Source organism: Pan paniscus, chromosome 10, assembly GCF_029289425.2.
Source record: "Pan paniscus chromosome 10, NHGRI_mPanPan1-v2.0_pri, whole genome shotgun sequence".
Classification (NCBI taxonomy): domain Eukaryota; kingdom Metazoa; phylum Chordata; class Mammalia; order Primates; family Hominidae; genus Pan; species Pan paniscus.
The window spans coordinates 128,695,314-128,707,655 of record NC_073259.2 but is presented as its reverse complement, the minus strand read 5'-3'; the positions used below and the strand labels follow the sequence as shown (position 1 = coordinate 128,707,655).

Sequence of the window (12,342 nt, the reverse complement as noted above, 5' to 3'; positions counted from 1 at the left end):
TCTCCACTAAATATACACACACACAAAAAAAATTAGCCGGGCGTTGTGGCGGGCGCCTGTAGTCCCAGATACTCGGGAGGCTGAGGCAGGAGAATGGCGTGAACCCAGGGGGCGGAGCTTGCAGTGAGCCGAGATCGCGCCACTGCACTCCAGCAGCCTGGGCGACAGAGCGAAACTCCGTCTCAAAAAAAAAAAAAAAAACAGAAACTGGAGAGGAAAGCAGGGGCCAAAAATGTCAAGGCTTTGGGTTTCCTCTAAGTGTGAAGGGAAGCCACTGGTGGGTTTGCAGCAGTGGGTGGCATATGATAGTTGACATTATTAAAGCACCACTGGGGCCAGGTACAATGGCTCATGCCTGTAACCCCAGCACTTTGGGAGGCCAAGGCAGGAGGAATCGCCTGATGTTAAGAGTTCAAGACTAGCCTAGGCAACATGGTGCAACCTCATCTCTACCAAAGAAATATATACAAAAATTAGCCGGGCTTGTTGGCATGAACCTGTAGTCCCAGCTACTTGGGAGTCTCAGGTGGGAAGATGGCTTGGGCCCTGGAGCCAGAGACTGCAGTGAGCCAAGATCCCACCACTGCACTCCAGCCTGGGCAAAAGAGCCAAACCCTGTCTCAAAAAAAAAAAAAAAAAAAAAGGCAGAGGGTCAGGGGAGAAAACCAACTAAACTATAATGGGAAACGTGTAATAAGGGGATTATGAGCTAAGTTATATGGGAGAACCCTAAGGGGAGCTAGAGAAAGCATTAGAGGATGTCACATTTGAGCTGCTTTTTGAAGAATAAGTGAAATTCCATCAGATGAATAAGGAGGGCCAAAGGAAGGTCATGCCAGGCAGGGAACATAGATTAAGTCAGGGTTGGGAGTGTGAACCTGCACAGCGTGCTTGGGAATCATTTGGCGATTGAAGGGGGAGGGAAAATGAGGGCTGGGAAATGGGCCTAGAAAGGTGGTTTGGAACTAGACCATGAAAGATCTTGAGTGTGACATTCAGCAGTTTGTACTTTATTTTATTGGCAATGGAGAATGCTTGAAGGTTTTGTGAGCTTGTGTAGGATGCAAGCAGAACTGTGTTTTTGAAATGATGCTTCAAAATGCAATGCAAAATGCAAGCAGAACTGTGGTTTTTTTTGGTTTTTGCTTTTTGTTTTTGAGATGGAGTCTCACTCTGTCACCTAGGCTGGAGTGAAGTGGTCCAACCTCCGCCTCCCAGGTTCAAGCAATTCTCCTGCCTCAGCCTCCCGAGTAGCTGGGATTATAGGTGCCCGCCACCATGCCCAGCTAATTTTTTTTTTGTATTTTTAGTAGAGACAGTTTTTCACCAGGTTGGCCAGGCTGGTCTCAAAACTCCTGACCTCAAGTGATCCGCCCACCTTGGCCTCCCAAAGTGCTGGGATGACAGGCGTGAGCCACCGCGCCCGGCCCAGAACTGTGTTTTTGAAATGATGCTTCAAAAATGCAATGCAAAAAATACATTGTCAGGTGGGCTGGAAGGAGACTGAAGGCAAGACCAATGAGGTTCATTCGCTTAACAGAAATTACTGAATGCCCACCAAGGACTAGGCCTCAGGAATAGAATAGTTAACAAGTGAATATTATACCTTTCTTCATGGACTTTAAGTCTGGTGGGGAGAACATGAGGACTAATTTCAGAGGCTGGGTCAGATCCAGGAATATTCCAGCAATGCCATCACTAAGACATGGAAAATCCTGAATGTGGAAAATGAGAATGGCTTGCCTCACTGATTGTGAGATACAGCGGAAATCCAGTTGCTTCAAAGTATCCTGCCATGTAAAAACGATTTTAAAAGAATCTTTTTGGGTTGTATATACCTTTACAGCTTTAAAAGCACTTTCACGGCCAGGCACGGTGGCTCGAGCCTGTAATCCCAGCACTTTAGGATGCCAAGGCGGGAGGATCACCTGAGGTCAGGAGTTCGGGACCAGCCTGGCAAACATGGTGAAATCCTGTCTCTACTAAAACTACAAAAATTAGCCGGGTGTGGTGGCGGGTGCCTGTAATCCCAGCTACTCCGGAGGCTGAGGCAGGAAAATCGCTTGAACCTGGGAGGCGGAGGTTGCAGTGAGCCAAAATCGTGCCATTGCACTCCAGCCAGGGCGACAGTGTGAAACTCCAGCTCAAAAAAAAAAAAAAAAAAAAAGCTCTTTCACATAAAGCCTCTCATTTGCCTTTAGGTGTTACACAAATTGTAATTATTAAATAATTACCTGTTGTTATATTATTTGACTGTATAATCATTGGTGAAAACTAGGCAGAAAAAGAGCTGTTTTGCAGCACTGGAAAGGCATCTCAGCATACAAGGGCAGTGAAACAGAAAAGGTGGGTTTGGGAGGACTGCATCAGTGCAGAGTGTTTAGCTGTCTTTATGCCTCATTTCTAAGAGAATCCATCCAGGAAGAGTAAGAGCAAAACTCCTAAAATGTACCTGGATCTCTCATTTAACAGATCGCAGTTTGATGATGCCATGTCCCTGTAGCAAACTCCTCTAAACATTGTTGTTTCCTCACCAAGACTGTATGTCATGTTTAGAGTCTTGAAAAAGGTTGTGGAGCATTTACACGGTGGTGCTTGAATTCATTCTCTGTGACGTTCTTTGTCTAACTTGTTCCTTTCTGCTATTGTCACAATCAAATTTTGCACTTAATCTCCCCTTGTTTTCAGATGACAATATCTCTGTTATGTTTCAGAAAGCTGGGATTACAAAATGTTCTTAGAGTTTTAAGTCCTCTGTGTGATTGGGAAACTCAGGAAAGGATTGGATGAGATTTTAGAGGGTGGGGGTAATGGGTCAGTGGACTACATAGAGGATTCTTTTCCAGTAATCTGCCCTTGGACCCAAATGTTCATCACTTGAGAGGATGTCAAGATTTTTATTTTTCAAGACAAAGCCTCACTCAGTTGCTCAGGCTGGAGTGCAGTGGTGCCATCATAGCTCACTGGAGACTTGACCTCCCAGGCTCAAGCATTCCTCCCACCTCAGCCTCCCAAGCAGCTGGGACTATAGGTACCTGCCAGCATGCCCACCTAATTTTTTTATTTGTAGTAGAGATGAAGTCTCACTCAGTTGCCCAGGTTGGTCTCAAACTCCTCAGCTCAAGCAGTCCTCCCACCTCAGCCTCCCAAAGTGCTGGGATAACAGGTGTGAGCCACCACGTCCAACCTCCAAGATTTTTAAAATAAAAATGAAAAGGGTTTTTATGGGTTACAAGAATTTATGCCTGGGACTAGGCGCAGCAGCCCATGCCTGTAATCCCAGCACTTTGGGAGGCCAAGGCGGGTGGATCACTTGAGTCAGGAGTTCGAGAACAGCCTGGCCAACATGGTGAAATCCTGGCTCTACTAAAAATACAAAAATTAGCTGGGTGTGGTGGCACATGCCTATAGTCCCAGCTACTTGGGAGGCTGAGTCAGGAGAATCATTTGAACCCAGGAGGCAGAGGTTGCAGTGAGTGGAGATTGTGTCATTGCACTCCAGCCTGGGTGACACAGCAAGACTCAGTCTCAAAAAAAAAAAAAAAGCCTGGATCAAAACTGAACTGTACACTTAAGACTGTACATCTTACTGTGTATAAATAATAATTCAATAAAAAGAAAAATCAAACCATCAGGACAGATAGAGCAAAAATAATTAATACTGACAAGTACAACGGTTGACTGGACCTAATTTTTTTTTTTTTTTTTTTTTTTTTTTGAGACAGAGTCTCACTCTGTTGCCAGGCTGGAGTGTGGTGGCTCGATCTCGGCTCACTGCAACCTCTGCCTCCTGGGTTCAAGCGATTCTCCTGCCTCAGCCTCCCAAGTAGCTGGGACTACAGGCACATGCCACCATGCCCAACTAATTTTTGTATTTTTAGTAGAGACAGGGTTTCACCATGTTGGCCAGGATGGTCTGGATCTCTTGACCTCATTATCTGCCTGTTTTGGCCTCCCAAAGTGCTGGGATTACAGGCATGAGCCACCGCGCCTGGCCTAATTTTTTTTTTATTTGTGGTAGAGATGAGGTCTCGCTCAGTTGCCCAGGCTGGTCTCAAACTCCTTAGCTTAAAAGATCCTCCTACCTCGGCCTCCCAAAGTGCAGGGATTATAGTCATGAGCTACTGTACCCGGCCTCCATTTTTAACATAAAAATGAAAAGGTGTATGGGTTGCAAGAATACATGTATGGGTCAAAACTGAACTATACACTCAAGACTGTACATCTCACTGCATATAAATAATAACTCAATAAAAAGAAAAATCAAACCATCAGGACAGATAGAGCAAAAATAATTAATACTGACAAGTACAACGGTCGACTGGACCTTCTTAGGGGCATGAATTATGATTTTGGTGACTGAACTCACTTGGTTACTGAGGCAAAGGAGGGAATAAGCATTGATGAAGGAAATCCTGTCCCTTACAGATGACTGATGGGTCAGAAGTTACCGTCTTTTAAAAACAGTACACTTGGGGCCGGGCATGGAGGCTCACGCCTGTAATCCCAGCACTTTGGGATGCTGAGGCGGGCGGATCACCTGAGATCGGGAGTTCGGGACCAGCCTGACCAACATGGAGAAACCCCATCTCTGCTAAAAATACAAAATTAGCCGGGCATGGTGGCGCATGCCTGTAATCCCAGCTACTCAGGAAGCTGAGGGAGGAGAATTGTTTGAACCCAGGAGGCGGAAGTTGCTAAGAGCCAAGATCGCGCCATTGCACTCCAGCAGCACACTTGGCCAGGCACAGTGGCTCATGCCTGTAATCCCAGCACTTTGGGAGGCCAAGGTGGGTGGATCACTTGAGGTCAGGAGTTTGAGACCAGCCTGACCAACATGGTGAAACCCATGTCTACTAAAAAAACAAAAATTTGCCACACGTGGTGGCAGGAGCCTCTAATCCCAGCTACTCGGGAGGCTGAGGCACAAGAACCGCTTGAACCCGGGAGGCAGAGGTTGCAGTGAGCTGATATCCTGTCACGGCATTCCAGCCTCGGCGATAGAGCGAGACTCTGTCATAAATAAATAAATAAATAAATAAATACATAAATAAATAGCACGCCTGACCTCCAAATGTTAGAACCTATCATCTCCATCATTCCTCATTCAGAATATTCCCCCCTATCTTTGCCTAATCCGGAGCAGTTCCCAACCTCTCGGAGATCCTCAATGGATGCAGGAAGTGGTCACCCCCTATGCTTTGCACCTTTAATACGGGTGCCATGCACCCCAGTGCTCTAACAGGGTAGATACATTCGATAAGTTGACCACACACCAGAAGCCACCCATGACATCTATGCAGTTTCCATGAGGCGAAATGCAACCCATGTTCAGATGACCCCACCACATTCCAGCCACCGTGGCCTCCTTTATGGTCTGTCTTCCCACATCCCATTAAACTATATGTTCCATGAAAGCAGAGACAAGCTCTGATTTATATACATCCTGCACTTAGCACAGTGACCAAAACATAATAGCATGATAGGTGCTCACATGATATTATTTAGTGAATGAATAACAAATTTTTAAAAAGAAAACCATTATTGCTTTTTGTTTGTTTGTTTGTTTTGTGATGGAGTCTTGCTCTGTCACCCAGGCTAGAGTGCAGTGGTACAATCTCGGCTGACTGCAACCTCTGCCTCCCAGGTTCAAGCAATTCTCCTGCCTCAGCCTCCCAAGTAGCTGGGATCACAGGCGTGCACCACCACAGCTGGCTAATTTTTATATTTATATTAGAGACGGGGTTTTGCCATGTTGACCAGGCTGGTCTCGAACTCCTGACCTCAGGTGATCCACCCACCTAGGCCTCCCAAAGTGCTGGGATTACAGGTATGAGCCACCACACCTGCCCATTATTGCTTTTATAGAAATGAGTCCTCTATGCCTGGACCCAGTGCATGGGGGAGGGTGGCCATAAAAGAAGATGCTGCAGGGGCTCTGGTTCTCCTTCAGACAGCTCATTTCTGCTGTGTGCAAATACAACCTGGATCCTGAGTGACAGCAAGCATAAAGGTGTATGTGACCTTTAAGGACCAGGCATGTTTTCGCCACATGCAGGAGGGTTCTATGTTTTAATTGCCTGGAGGTTCCATCCAAAAGCAGTCAGGCAACAGTGCAGTCTGTGAGCAGCGCGGTTACATCTGTGGCACTGGGAGTGGTGCCTGGCCCTGCACCAAGAAGACCTACTGGTACTGCACGGTGAAAGCAAACTGGGTTCAGCAAAGGAAGCTCCCATTGCTGCATGGACAGGTAGAGCTCCTCATGAAATTGAATAAAATAAGACCCTCTCAACAGACTTTAAGTATTAGCAGAGGGACAGGAGCATGGGGAATTCAAAGATCCAACTCTTTACCCAGTAGTATGGAAGTATTTCAATATTTTAACAATTGAAAAGCAATACCAGAGCACATCAGCCACTTTCCAGTCCTAAATATTAGAACTCTGCCCACCACTCCTTTCCTTTGGATGCTGCCACTTCCAGATTTTTAAACAAGATGTATAGGCAGTACCTTTACTAGGACATCTCAGCATTGTGGTTCTGGCTGACAGGGCCTTGCCAGGAGGCTCCTCACCTTACAGAGTTCTGAGATAATTTTCCCTTCGTAAGTGACATCACCGACCTGAAGGTGGACTCCAGGTAACTGCCCTATCTGGGGAACAATCATTTCTGAAGATATGTGACTCGCTGTTGGAGAAATTCAGAGACCTTATCAAGCAGATCTCTACTCTCCCAGCTCTGACACAGCCAGCCCTGTCCCTGTGCTGTGTGTAACCCAGCAACAAAGATGTACACAGGGACCAGGCTGAAGGAGGGAGTCACCATTCTGAAGCTAAAAATCTCCAAAGATGCTCGGCCTTTAACGGAGGAGGGCTTTTAGAAAAAAATCCAGCAAATTCTCTGCCCTTTCAACTTCACTTTCTGTTCTCTTTTTATCTGCTTTCAGCATTTCCAATTAATCTTGGAATGAGAGCCGAGGGCAAGAAGCCAGCGGTGCCTGAGGGATGCTAAAGAGCCAACCGATCCAGGGAAACAAATGCCAGCGAGGGACCCCACAGCAAAGAGACAGACACTGTGAGCAACTCTCCTGTTACCATGAGGCTTGCGAGGCGTGTGCGCGGGTCTCCGCATTGGCACCATCTGCCAATTCCTCAGGAGGACAGAACAAACCAGTGAGGCATGAAGATTAGATTATGTAACGCTCGAGGATTGCTGTTTTCAAAGAGGAAACAAATGGAATGAATTGATTTGCTTGTCAAAGTCATGTCACTAAAGGAGATCTATTCCCTCCCCTTCTAAGAGGACCTCATTAAAGAGTGGAATGATTTCACAGATTCAGAAAATGTGAGACCACAATCCACTCCATTCATAAGAGCAAGTCCACTTTCCAGAGTCACACTCACACATTCTATTCTGGTCCCCGGGCCTGAAAAAATGTCTATCCAGCTACAACCTAAAGGGTACTGACCTGGTGAGGAACATAATTGTCAGCTGCTAGCCATAAGATTCAGAGCCGGAGGCCAGGCGTCATGGCTTATGCTGGTAATCCCAGCACTTTGGGAGGCCGAGGTGGGTGGATCATGTGAGGTCAGAAGTTCAAGACAGCCTGGCCAACACGGTGAAACCTCGTCTCTACTAAAAATACAAAAATTACCTGGGCGTGGTGGCACACACCTGTAACCCCAGCTACTTGGGAGGCCAACGCCTGAGAATCACTTGAGCCCAAGAGGCAGAGGTTGCAGTGAGCCAAGATCACACCACCGCACTCCAGCCTGGGGGACAGAGTGAGACGCTGTCTCAAAAAAATAAAAATAAAAAATCAGAACCTGTGAGTTTTGCCTGAACTTTCTTGCTTCTGGGGAAGCAGTGTCTCGTTCTGAGACCAGTGGGATTGTATTCACTATTCAGAGCTCTAAACAAGTGCTCTTGATAGAGGAGGGGTGTGTTCTTAAAAATATATACATCAGAAGAAAAATATATATATATATATATATATATGCATCAGGAAGGAAAATGCATTGATTTCTCAGAGTGCTTTGCCATTGCTGGGCTTCTCTCAAATGCTCAGCACAATACTTTTTCTAGTATCCTCAGGAGATCTGAGGAATGAACAAATGAGAACCCTGAACCTGCTGCCATTGTTCCATCCCTTAAGGTTTCACAGCCTCCCTAAGATACCAGGATTTAAATATCAAGTCTTTATCCAGCATGCAAATGAAGTCTCCTGTACCAGATAGTTTCCATTTGCCCTCCAGATCCACTCTTCCACCCTTCTCCGTGCTGCCCTTGGCCCTGGCGGTCTGACCTACATGGACTGCAGCAGCTCACTCTCCTGCCCTCTAGCTTCCAGGCGGGTACAGCCAATGGGAGCGGCAGCAGGAGATGGGAGGGCAGGAGGACAGCATGGGTGAAGTGTTTGTTTCCCCACTTCCCTCCTGCCAGATGGCCTTAGGTTGGTTGTGCCTTTTGATAAAAGGTCACCCCTCTTTCTCAAGGCAGCCTGCTCTACACAACTCTCTCTGGGTTCTGTCATTTCTCCCTCCCCTCAACCTTCAGATCTAAGAGTGGTAAAGGCCCCATGGCTACTGCACTATCCCTTATAGCTTCCCCACTTTCTGCTTCAACCTTGTAAATAGTCCATTTATTAAATATTCTTCTAATGATCTAATTTGAATGCGCCATCTGTTTCTTATACAGACCCTGCCTGACATACCTTTCACATGTGACAGTCTATTCTAGGCCCTACACCAGGTTAAAAAGAAAAAGTAGGGCTGGGTGCAGTGGCTCATGTCTGTAATCCCAGCACTTTGGGAAGCCGAGGCAGGCGGATCACGAGGTCAGGAACTCGAGACCAGCCTGGCCAACATGGTGAAACCCCGTCTCTACTAAAAATACAAACATTAGCTGGGCATGGTGGCGGGTGTCTGTAATCCCAGCTACTCGGGAGGCTGAGGCAAGAGAACTGTTTGAACCCAGGAGGCGGAGGTTGCAGTGAGCCAAGATTGCGCCATTGTACTCCAGCTTGGGCAACAGGGCGAGTCTCTGTCTCAAAAAAAAAAAAAAAAAGAAAGAAAAAGAAAAGTAGCAAAATTAACAATACAATATGCTACCACTTCATGTAGTTATTCTCAATGTTCACCTTTTCCCAAGGCTATAATAACAACTTAAAGATAAAACTTAATTCCCCTTTACAACATAATTGTGCAGTAGAGTTTGTATGAGCTAAATATAATTCAGAGAACAAGCATTCTCATGCCATCAAAATTCATGTTAACAACTATAAAGAGAAAACCCTAGAATTGAGGCCCCTGACTTTCAATGTAGCAGAAAATATATTTCAGTATTTAAATCTATCTAACAGATATTTGAAAGTCTACTATATGTCCAGCAAGGTGGTGATCTTACAGTGGGGGAAAAACATGGACGTGGCCCCTGCCTTTTTGAAACTCAGTCTTGTTTTCTAAAATAAATATGCTTCTAGGGTGGGCTCAGTGGCTCACACCTATAATCCTAGCACTTTAGGGGTGCTGAGGTGGGAGGATTGCTCAGGCCCGGAGTTTGAGATCAGCTCAGGCAACATAATAAGACCTCATCTCTACTAAAAATAAAAAATCATCCAGGCATGGTAGCGCATGCCTATGGTCCCAGCTACTAGGGAGGCTGAGGTGGGAGGATTGCTTGAGCCTGGGAGATCAAAGCTGCGTGAGCTATGATCATGTCACTACACTCCAGCCTGAATGAAAGAGCAAGACTCTGTCGCAAAACGATTTTTTTAAGTAAATAAATGTGCTCCTAAAAAGTTGAATGTAAATTGCAATTCCATAAATCAAATAATATGTTGTATGCTCATGGGGAGCATACTATTTGAATAATAATTTGTAAAATAATTACCCTTTAATCTTTTGAACCAATCAAATTTTTCATCCACCCAGGTACTTCAAATGAAATTTATCTTTAGTCTGTAGGGAGGATTGATCTCTTTCAATGCTCCTGGAATGGTGCAAATTGTGGAATGGAATTTAGAGGAGAGATAGGGAATTACCATTTATAGACCACATATAGAATGCTAGGCAATTTGCGTCTTTTAGCATATTTAACCCTGAGAAGAAACACATAGTCCATCGTTCTCTTCTTTTCTATTTCTGAAAATAAAGTCTTAAAAATTAGTATGGCAGGTGTGGAATTCAAAATCCATTTTTCTGAATGAGAAAGAAAAGCAAAATGATTCAGTGCAGGACTCTAAAGATTACATTATTCCCCAACTTCAGTGGCTTCCTGATGCTCTTAGGATCAAGTCCAAAATTCTTCCCAAGGCCACTGTTACCACGCCCATCAGTTCTCGAGACCATCCAGGCTCATTCCCCCTTGAAAGCTTTTACCCTCCTCAATGTCCCTGGTCCGTCTGCAACCTCTTTCTCTCCCAGCTCCCCCAGATTAACTCGGATGCATCCCTTCAGTTTCCACTCAGTTTCTACTTCCCAGGGAAAGTCTGTCTCCCCAGCTGGGTCCTTGTCACGGTATCTTTAGTGCTGAACACCAGGGAAGGGCTCATTTGTTACCTGGGTGAACGGATGAGGAAGGGCTGCCCAGAAGGGCTGCCCTGCCTCAGGCCAGCCATTTCCCTGGTTGGTTTCCTTTGGTCCCAGGGGCCTGGGAAAGCCTCCCTCAAACATGGAAAGGGTGACTGGGAGCACCTCCTGTAATCCCAACACTTTGGGTGACCAAAGCGGGCAGGTCGCTTGAAGCCAGGATTCCAGACCAGCTTGGACAACAAAGTGAGACCCCCTCTCTACAAAAAAATTTTAAAAATAACTTGGGTGGGCCGGGCGCGTTGGCTCATGCCTGTAATCCCAGCACTTTGGGAGGCCGAGGCAGGCGCATTGCCCGAGCTCAGGAGTTCCCGAGACCAGCCTGGGCAACACGGTGAAACCCCGTCTCTACCAAAATACAAAAATTAGCCAGGCATGGTGGCAGCCGCCTGTAATCCCAGCTACTAGGGAGGCTGAGGCAAGAGAATCGCTTGAACCCGGAGGGTGGAGGTTGCAGTGAGACAGGATCGCGTCACTGCACTCCAGTGTGGGAGACAAAATGAGACTAGGTCTCAAAAAAAAAAAAAAAAAAAAAAAAATAGCTTGGGTGATTGTGCGAACCTGTGGTCCCAGCTACTCAAGAGGCTGAAGCAAGAGGATCCCTTGACCTGGGAGGCAGAGGTTGCAGTGAGCTGTGATCGCACCACTGCACTCCAGCCTGGGCAACAGAGCTAGACCCTGTCTCAAAACAGAAAACATACGAAGGTCAAAAGAACCCTCATTTGAGGTTCTGGAAGGTCTTTGCCTTCTCTCTCAGCCCTTCAAGTGCACACTCGGGTGTTCCAAGGACCCCAAGCTCCAGCCGAGGTGAGAAGAAAGCTGTCCCAAGGGTCCCCATTGACAACAGAAAGTTCCTGAGGCCTCGCCCTTGAGGACTTGGGTGGCGTCAGGCCACGTGACTCACTGCGGCTGCGCATGCGCAGGGCGATTATTCAGCAGGCTCTCTCCAGTCCCGCCCCGAAGTTGCGAGGGCAGGCAACGGTGCAGCAGTGGGGCTGGTCGGCGGTGAGGGGGGGTGGGGGTTCCAGATATCACCTGAAAGGTCAATGTGGGGTGGGAGTGTATTGAGCACCACCCGGTGGCAGGCATTGAACTGCATTTTCTCACTGTAACTCCCACAGGCTCTGTGTAAGAGGGACGCACACATTGGTGTGTCCATTTTACAGACAGAAAAACTGAGGCCCCATTGTCTTTTTTGTTTGTTTGAGACAGAGTTGTGCTCTTATCGCCCAGAATGGAGTGCAATGGCGCGATGTCGGGTCACTGCAACCTCTGCCTCCCAGTTTCAAGCTATTCTCCTGCCTCAGCCTCCCAAGTAGATGGAATTACAGGCACCTGCCACCACGCCCAGCTAATTTTTGTGTATTTTTAGTACAGATGATGTTTCACCATTTTGGCCAGGCTGGTCTCGAACTCCTGACCTCAGGTGATCCACCCGCCTTGGCCTCCCAAAGTGTTGGGATTGCAGGCATGAGCCACCGCGCCTGGCCCCTGTTGTCTTTAGAACTTGTCCAAGTGCACAAGTGCAGTACTGGGATTCCAAAGGCGCAAGCTCTCTTAAGTCCTCCCATATTCACAAGTAAAGTTTGTTTTCCCAAATTGTAGCCACCACTGGGACGGAGTTCCTTCTCTTCTTTTCTGGTAACCCCAAGCCAGCTGCCTGCATAGATTTATGTCCTGGCTGTGTGACCTTGGGCCAAGTCATATCATCACTGAGCCTGAGTTTCATCATCTGTAAAATGATGATGTAAGCC

General features: G+C 46.8%; 1 pseudogene; it reads left to right on the top strand.

The window, feature by feature from the left end:
• Positions 1–11,503: 11,503 nt before the first annotated feature.
• The window catches only part of LOC100992643 (large ribosomal subunit protein uL5-like), a 32,240-nt pseudogene continuing 31,401 nt past the window's right edge, over positions 11,504–12,342 (top strand).